Source organism: Rutidosis leptorrhynchoides, chromosome 4 (genome assembly GCF_046630445.1).
Source record: "Rutidosis leptorrhynchoides isolate AG116_Rl617_1_P2 chromosome 4, CSIRO_AGI_Rlap_v1, whole genome shotgun sequence".
Taxonomy (NCBI): Eukaryota; Viridiplantae; Streptophyta; class Magnoliopsida; order Asterales; family Asteraceae; genus Rutidosis; species Rutidosis leptorrhynchoides.
Window position 1 is genome coordinate 608575446 of NC_092336.1, and position 9192 is coordinate 608584637.

At 35.8% G+C, this 9192-nt stretch overlaps 2 pseudogenes; one reads left to right on the forward strand and one right to left on the reverse strand.

Moving 5' to 3' along the window:
- The first annotated feature begins 2674 nt into the window (after nt 1–2674).
- On the forward strand, nt 2675–5527 carry LOC139904022 (uncharacterized; annotated as a pseudogene).
- Nucleotides 5528–6615: 1088 nt separating this feature from the next.
- LOC139843003 (uncharacterized) lies at nt 6616–7691 on the reverse strand (annotated as a pseudogene).
- Nucleotides 7692–9192: the final 1501 nt, after the last annotated feature.

The following is a 9192-nucleotide window of genomic DNA, read 5'->3' on the forward strand; positions in this document are numbered from 1 at the left end:
AGGCCCCACACAATATAAATTAAACGAAAACCTCTTTATGCTATACCAAATTTGACGTACTGTGACCTAACGACACCGCACGAACAAAACTAACCGTTTTGGCTATATCACAAGCATATTGTAACCTACAAAATATGTACAAAAATCACCCAACATCAATATGCTAGATGATCAAATTCTGCATCAATTAAAATATTTAGGTACTAATTAGATAGGTTGTATTATCATGCAGAATTCCACTATATGTAGTAATTATGACCCAATTATATAAACTTATATAATAATTATGGCTCATCCATATATGAACGGGCCGAATTTGGTGAAGTTTTCTTGTTATGACAAAACGGTGTACCCATCACAAATTCACAATTATCCATCCAGAAAATTGCATTCCGGAGCAACCTATAACGAATTTAAACTAATTCACTTTAACATTAAAAAAAATAATTAGAGGTGGGGAATTTCAATCCACTTTCTAAATACACCATATATTCTAAAAAGAATTAAACTTAAAAGTGAAGTTGATTATAGCCGAGAACTTTATATGGTCCGATAAAACCAGTTTGATCTGGTTTGACCATGTGCTACTACGACATGTTTCACCTTTTGACCCGAGTTATACTTTTTTTAAATACTCCTACACTAATTGTTGAACAGTAATTTTAGCAGGTGATCACTACAATGAAAGGGTATATCAAAATATTGTTCCTCTTAATGATTTAATATAATTTGTGAGGGAGAAAACATACATACTTACTTTTTCATGGTAATGCCTCCAATATTGAGTATTAAGTCAACAAAAAGTTAGCAAAATCTTCAATACTGAAAATGTATACCTCAGTAAAACCCACCCCCCTTATGGTCCAAATTACATTGTTTACTTTTATCAAAAAGAAGTTTTCTGAGTTTGAATCCTATAGTTATAGCACAAATGTGACATCGTACAATACATCCTATAGTTATAGCACAAATGTGACATCCTATAATACATCCTATAGTTATAGCACAAAGTGGGCTGTCCTGAAGTTGTTCGTTGTTACTGCTGTTACTGCAGCTGCTGAACTGCTGTAATTCAACACTCTAATCAGCCCTAAAACCACTTAAAAACTTTCAGAAAACATTTCAAACTATCTTATTAAAGCTAACTTAATATCCTTGCGAGATAACACAGATTAATAACATCAACTAGCTATGAAAACTAAGTAGCAAGCTAATCAAAAAGTAAATAACTTTTTCGAATTTTTCAAAGAGAGAGCTTTTTGAAATTTGTAATGTCATGTCCTGTACTCTACTTGACAAATAGAATAAATTATCTCCAATCAAATTTATTCATATACCTTATGACCAAAAAAGTAGTCTGACATATCACATTTGAAGAGTCTTAAACTCATGTTTTCAATACTTAAAACATTAGTCGCTGCAGTAAAATACAGAGTTAAAATATCATTCAAAAAGGATAGTAAATGCGACTTAATCACAAAATGGGTCAAAATGTCAAATTGGGTCCTCACGTTAAAAGTAAAAGGGTACCTCCACCGCTATGAACTTGTTGCTCGCATTCAAAATCATTCCGCACCTGAATATTGAGAAAAACTTCTGTATGTTCTATATGTCTCCATACATACCAAAACTAATACATACCAATAATTTTGCAGTCAATATAAATTTTACATACATTACTAATAATAGCTTCTGTATGTTCTATATGTCTCCAATTAATACTTTCTTTTAATATATTTTGAAAAATAATCGAGTACCACTATATACAAAATTGAAGATTGATCGAGTTACAAAATAAAACAAATTAAAGATTGTCATACCTTCACCCTGATTGAAGTGTGACTAATGATTCAAGTGCATACAACCCTAAATTAACCTTCGATTTCTGAAACAAAATGATAATTGAAGGTTTTATTGATTTCTTGAACTGGCTAATGATTATCAAACAAAAGCGTAAGTGTTTTGTTGATCTGTTTTATGGAAGGCAGCCGGATTTCGCGATTATCAAACGATTATCGGACGAATTGGTTGATCTGTTGTTTGGAAGTCGGCCGGATTTCGCAGTTGTTGATTAGGATTTCGCAAATGTTGTTGATTATGATGTAATTAACCTGATAAAGAAGAAGAAGATGAATATAGGCAATTAGGTCCATTGATGATGAAACCAATTCTTGGAACGAATGGATGGAGATAATCGGTATATGAAATAGACGGAAGAAGAAATTATGCTTGGAGCCCTAAGTTGAAAATTTTAAATGGATGGAGGGGTTGGAAGGGCCACGCGTCAGCTCCTTATGATTACTGATTTTTTTTAATTCAAAATTATGAGAAAAAAGGATTTGGTGAAGAGTAATGTGGTTGCGCCACATGGATAGAGGCTATCGATTTAGGTATGTAGATAGATAGATATAAGATAGATATTAATATATTAATTATAAAGTTAAAGCTACAAATAGGTTATATACCTTTACTTTTGTCCCATTGTAGGCTATATACCCTAAATAATCCCGTTATAAGTTATAAACTTTCAAAAAGTGTCCTAATGTCAACAAAAGTTACCTGCTACTTGTTGTACCGGTTAAATTAATTATGTGTCAATTTTTCTTTTTTTTTAAAGGTGACATGGAATTTATATGATTACCATATCATTATTTTAATTTCATTTAATTTTACTTTTCCAAAAATCCAACCGTGAAATTCATCCTCATCATGATCATCATCCATCATCTTCATCATGATCATCATCCAACATCTAAATGGATCTGCAATTGAAACTCAACATCGCTGGAAACTGCAACTCCAACCACAACCATCGTCATCCAATCTGCGATTAATCTTTCATCCTTCGATCTGCGAACTAGAGTTGAAGCTTCGATCTGTTTAGTTTCACAAACTTCTGGAACTCTATTTGATTTTGTTAAGCTTCGATCCTTCTATCTGCGAATTGAGTGTATGTATACCCTACAAATATTTCTTAATATCATATCAAATTCTTTAAATTAAAACCTAAATTACTTGTTACATTTGTTGGTGATGGTGTCGATTTAGCAAAACTGAAATCAATTGTTAAATTTGCCGGAGTTGTAACCGGAGACGGTAGTGGATCCAATCGGATTTTTTTTCTTTGGCGTCTGCTCGATGCGTTTTCGGGAGGGAGTATTTGTGGGGTTTCATGAAACCCAGATCTGACTTCATTTGCCTTTTTGTATCTAGATCTTGGTGCATGAAGTTGGAATTGAAATACATGAACATAAGGCATGAACAAGTGAAATGATCGTACAAGTTGGAAGAAAACTGACTAAAAAAGAATTACAAGTTGGAATTGACCATTCCAATCCAATCCAAGTCATATTTAAAAGAAAAGTAAAAATGACACGTAATTATTTTAACATGTATTTGTTGATATGAGTACACTTTTTTAAAGTTTATAACCTATAGTGAGATTATTTGAGGTATATAGTCTACAATGGGATAAAATTGAAAGTATATGATCTATTTGTAGCTTTAACCCTTAATTATATGTAATATTAATATAAATATAATATAATACTCCATAACACAACACGACATATATACCAACATTGTCCTACTTTGTGTTTTGTTAAATTTAGATATGGGGAAAATGGAAAAACTTCTTTATGATGCATCAATAGAAGGAAACGTAACCATTTTGTTAGAGTTACTTCAACAAATCCCCTAATTCTTGATAAACTAACCTTAAACCGTTACGATGACATGCCTCTACATGTTGCATCGATGCTCGGACATATTGATTTTGTCAACGAGATCCTAAACCGAAAACCTGAGTTTACTATCGAGTGTGATTCACAAAAACGCTTGCCTATTCATTTAGCGGCTGCTAAAGGTCACGTGGAAATAGTCAAGGCGTTGATATCGATTAACCCTGAGTCGTGCAGTACGTGCGTGTGATCGTGACGGGAGAAACGCTATTCATGTTGCAGCAATTAGAGGACGATATGAAGTTGTGAAAGAGCTAATGCGAGCTCAACCTCATGCAGCTAGAGCCTTTGTGCAACACGATACGATATTGCACTTGTGTGTGAAGCATAAACAGCTCGAGATTTTGAAGTTTATAATCGAGATTATAAGTGATCATGAATTTGTAAACGCTAAAGACGGCTATGGCAATACTATACTGCACCTAGCTGTGGCTGAAAAACAAATTGAGGTATTGAATTATCTATACAAGGCTTTTATAAAGTTATTATTATATATATAAACCATCACCCATGACCTGTTTAAACCCAGATTGACCAATTTAGATCCATGACGCGTTTCAACCCATATCCTCATGACGCGTTATCCAACCCAACCCGAGCCTTTTCCCACCCTTATCCATAGGTATCCTGAAGAGGAAACGGACATCCGTTTACCTGCTTAAAAATTTATGCATATTAAGGGTAAAGTTTATAGCTTTTTTTTTTTTTTTTTTTTTTTTTTTTTGAAAGGCAAGCCCCCCAAAGTGTAGCAAGTGAGGATTGAACTTGGGTAAAGTTTATAGCTTTAATATTTAGTTACTCATTGTCTTGAATATTTGCTAGATCATAAACTTCTTGCTACTCGATACTGTAATAGAAGTGAACGTGACAAACACGAATGGAGAAACATCAGTGGATATATTGTCTCAAGGTCCACCAGATTCGAAAGATGAACAAATCATACGGTCCCTAAGACGAGCAGGAGCAGTTGAGATGAAAAAAGAAAGTTTATTTGGAAAGATCCCTCGTAATCCAACGATCCAAACGGATTTAGATCGTCTAAAGTACGGAAAGCAACTTCCTTTTTCGTCTCACTTAAAAAAAGACTCGAAGAACAACGTTAACGATGATTGGCTAGACAAGAAACGGAATACATTAATGGTTAATGGCGTTTCAAGCCGGTACTAATCCGCCAAGTGGCGTTTGGCAGGACGGTTCGGACACTGATCCAGCTCGTAGGGCTGGATCGGCGGTCATGGTATACTATCATCTGAGATTGTACCATACATTTCTTGTTTGCAACACGGTTGGCTTTGTTTCGACTCTTAGCATTATCTTGTTGCTTATTAGTGGATTACCGTTTTTAAGGCATCGCGTTTTCTTGTGGATTCTTATGGTTATTTTGTTGATCGCAACTGCATCTATGTCGCTCACTTACTTGGTTTCCATATCGGTTTTGACACCAAAACCGGAGGCACAAACATTCAAGAATGTAGTAAATGGTATCTTATTGGTATGGATCGCGTTGATGACTCTACTAGTCGCCGGACATACTATTCGACTAATGGAAATCTTCCAAAAGCTACCATTTAGAAAGAAAGCAAAATTAAGTCCAATTTTCATAAACCACGCTGAAACTTAATTCATGTTACATTTAAGGTTTAAAGTTTATAGGCGAGTCATTAAACATAAACAACTTACAGGCATTTGGTCAGTTAAGCTCTCTTCATTAGTATTAGTATTAAGTAATTAGTAATAATAGTATGTCATTTCTCTTAATTAATATTTGTAATTTGTAAATGTGAATTTGTGCCTAATATTCTTTATCAAGCCTGATTCATTGACTTAATAAGTATATGTAGTGCTGAGATATCTCTGTCTAGGTTTTGTTGAAATATATTATTATATTATTATATTATATGATGATTCGAGTGTGAAGAAAGAAAGTTTAATGAGCCAATAGTGATGCAATATATTACGTATTTCTTCTATCTGTATTTAGAGTTTGATTGTTATTATTATCCTAAATCCTAATTTAATTTACGGATGATGTAATACTTTACTAATCTGACATTTTTAACTGAAAATAGGAGGTAGTTGACCACGAATCTACATTTAAAGTTGTCACTTCAGAAAGAGAAAGGTTTATACTGATGTCACTCGTGTTACTTGCTTTTTGTAGTCTTAAAAGGGTTTTAACATCCGCTTAATATATAAATTGACACACAGTTGCCATTCATTTTTTTATAAAAACAACAAAACAGCAAATGCTCCGTAAATCTTACATTAAATCTGATTAAGGAACGTTGGCCCTTGAAAAATGTATGTCAAAAGAAAACTCTATACATTCATTTTGTAATTTATATGGTAACCCCACAGCCACAACTTCCTACAGAATGATTCACTAGCACACTTGGATCTTATTATAGAGCGTACCGGTACCTATGAGCACGTAAATCAATTCTTGAGCCGTAAAACAGGCACATCCCTTGCTCGATCAAGATGAAGAAAACATGACAACCACAGGCAGCTCGAGCCATGGTGCAGCATCAAAACAATGTCGCGAAGTATAACATATATCTTGAATTCTTGATTGAGGCCATGGTTGATTTTGATTTTGTAAATTCTATGATGTGAGGATGAGGATATATACACATCGCGACACATTCATATACAGATCATGTGTGCAATGTGCTTTAGTGTAATGCGTGTTTATCAGACTGCAGTCGCTATATGCATATAAAAGTTGATTCTATTCTTCCAAACAAAGATGATTAGATTATTGATCATGACCATAAACAGGAAACTTGATAACGATATAACGACTTGCACCTACCTATTCACAAGTTATTTACATTTTGTATACCAACAACCCTTTTCGATTTTCAGCCTTTATCTAATTTAAGTCATCAAAAGTAGTGGTTTCTTTACCGTATTGATGATAATCTTGATTCTTAGTAGAAAGCCTCTTAAGGAACTCATAGGTGGTGGTCATTGTAGTTGCAGACATAGACATCGAAGCCCATCGTGGGCCCAACCCTCTGTAACAAGCACTCAAACCACCTTCCTTCACCATATTCCTTACAGTTTGACCGATACTCGGCTTCCCGTTACTACCTTCTCCATCTAACACTTGTAATCTCGTCTTGATTGTATCCAACGGCATTGTAACCACCGACGAAAACCCACTAGCCATAGCGGCACTCACACCCCTGCACCGCCACTACCGCTTTTGAATCAGGCGTAAATCCAACACCTCCACCGCCGTTTCCCTCTTTCTTTAGATACTAACAACCAACCCCACCCCAAACCGCACGATGAGCCATGGAATAAGCAGCCCACCATACAACATTAGATGGGGCGTACGTCAGAATTGATATCCCAGATCCTCTATACAACCCACGAACACCATCAGTTTGGACGATTTTCTTAAACGCATCAATACCACCGTTGTATCTAACGGCACTCAACGCACTAGGGTAAGCACCGTTACCACCCTGAACCATGAGTCTCTGCCAACTGGGCACTCAACGCACATCGATTGGAGTCCAAACCAACTGGGCAGCCATGGCTGCACTCAACTCAGCCGCAGCATTCGCAATAGCAGCCGCTTTCGCCTCGGAAAAACCCATTTTCACTTTAACACAACCCATAATACTCTTAGTCATCTCCAACGCTCCCATGTAAAGTGCTCTAGCTGGAATCGTACCCATCAAAGTCGTCCCAAAACCTCTATAAAACCCCCTGCAACCTTCACGTTTCATTATCGAAACAACTAACTTAAGACAAGGCATGTCAGAAACACCTGAAAACAATGGGATACAACATCCCAGAAACACCTGAAAACAACGCAGCGCCTAAAAAGAAAAACTTTGATTTATCAAGCATCTCCCAATCAATGTCAGCAGGTAGATGAATCTCCGTTCCCGAATCATCCTCCACTGCCCCTAAACTCATTTTCGCCACTTTATCGAACTCTAAATTAAATCCTATTCACCAACAAACAGACCTCATTATCCTATTGAGGCATTTCATCAAACACTTTACCTACACACTCAAGTGACCTATTATAAACACCTTCAAAATCCCCAACTATTACAATAAATAACAAAAACACTAATCCTAATACTTGGATTGTAAGGATATTAGGACCCAAAACAACGCAATTGATTCAACAAGATCACTCATCGATATTAATTCTACAAGATTACTAACCAACTTAATGAACAAAAGATTATAAATGCAAGAAATGTAAATTGACACAAGAGTTAATGTTTCAATTCTAACAAGTAGTGTTGAAGACCTTGTATCGAAATTCTGCTCATCCGAAGTATGTGTTGAGTGTGCGTGTCCCAAATGGAGTTTGGCGGTATAATGGTGGTTTAACGTTCTTGGTTAGATCGTTTATATTTTGGGTTGACGAAGGTTGGGTTTGTTCAAAGTCTCCAAGTGGGAGATTGTTGGAGATATGGAGAACTTTAAACAATTAGAGGGAAGATTCCAGGAAACTCACACGAAACTTCCACGAAGTTGTTAGGAAATTCACATGTAACTTCCACGAAGTTGTTAGGAAACTCACATGTAGCATCCACGAAGCTGTCAGGAAACTCACATGTAGCCTCCATGAAGCTGTCAGGAAACTCACATGAAGCTTCAAGAAATTTTTTTTAGCTTACTCCTTAAATCATTCTATAAATAGACCCTCTTGTAACTCATTGTAAACACACCACAAATATTCAGTAAATACATTATCTAGTTGGTCCGTGGACTAAAGCAATCACAACGATTGCATATAACCACGTTATCTCTTGTGTCGATTTACATTTCTTGCATTTATAATCTTTCGTTCATTAAGTGGGTTAGTAATCTTGTAGAATTACTATCGGTGAGTGATCTTGTTGAATCACTTGCGTTGTTTTGGGTCTTAATATCCTTACAACTGGTATCAGAGCACAAGATTTCGTTAAGGGAACGATGGCGAAAGATGGGAAGTTTAGAATCGACCGATTCCATGGGAGAGACTTTGGCTTTTGGAAGATGCAAATTGAAGATTACTTGTATCAAAAGAAGCTACACCAACCCTTGTTAGAGACCAAGCCTGAAAACATGAACGATGCCGATTGGACGCTTTTGGATCGTCAAGCTTTGGGCGCTATTCGTCTTTCACTTGCTAAGAACGTTGCATACAACGTTGTGAATGAGAAGACGACGTTTGCTTGCTTGAAAGCACTCTCTAACATGTATGAGAAACATACCGCTTCTAATAAGATATTTCTCATGCGTCAATTGTTCAATACAAAAATGAAGGAAGGTACGAGTGCAACGGATCATATCAATGAATTTAATAATATCGTTTCAAGGCTTGAATCGGTAGAGATTAAGTTTGATGATAAACTAAAAGCACTAATCTTGCTTTCATCATTACCGAAAAGTTGGTCGGGTACGGTTACCGCGGCTAGTAGCTCTACGGGAA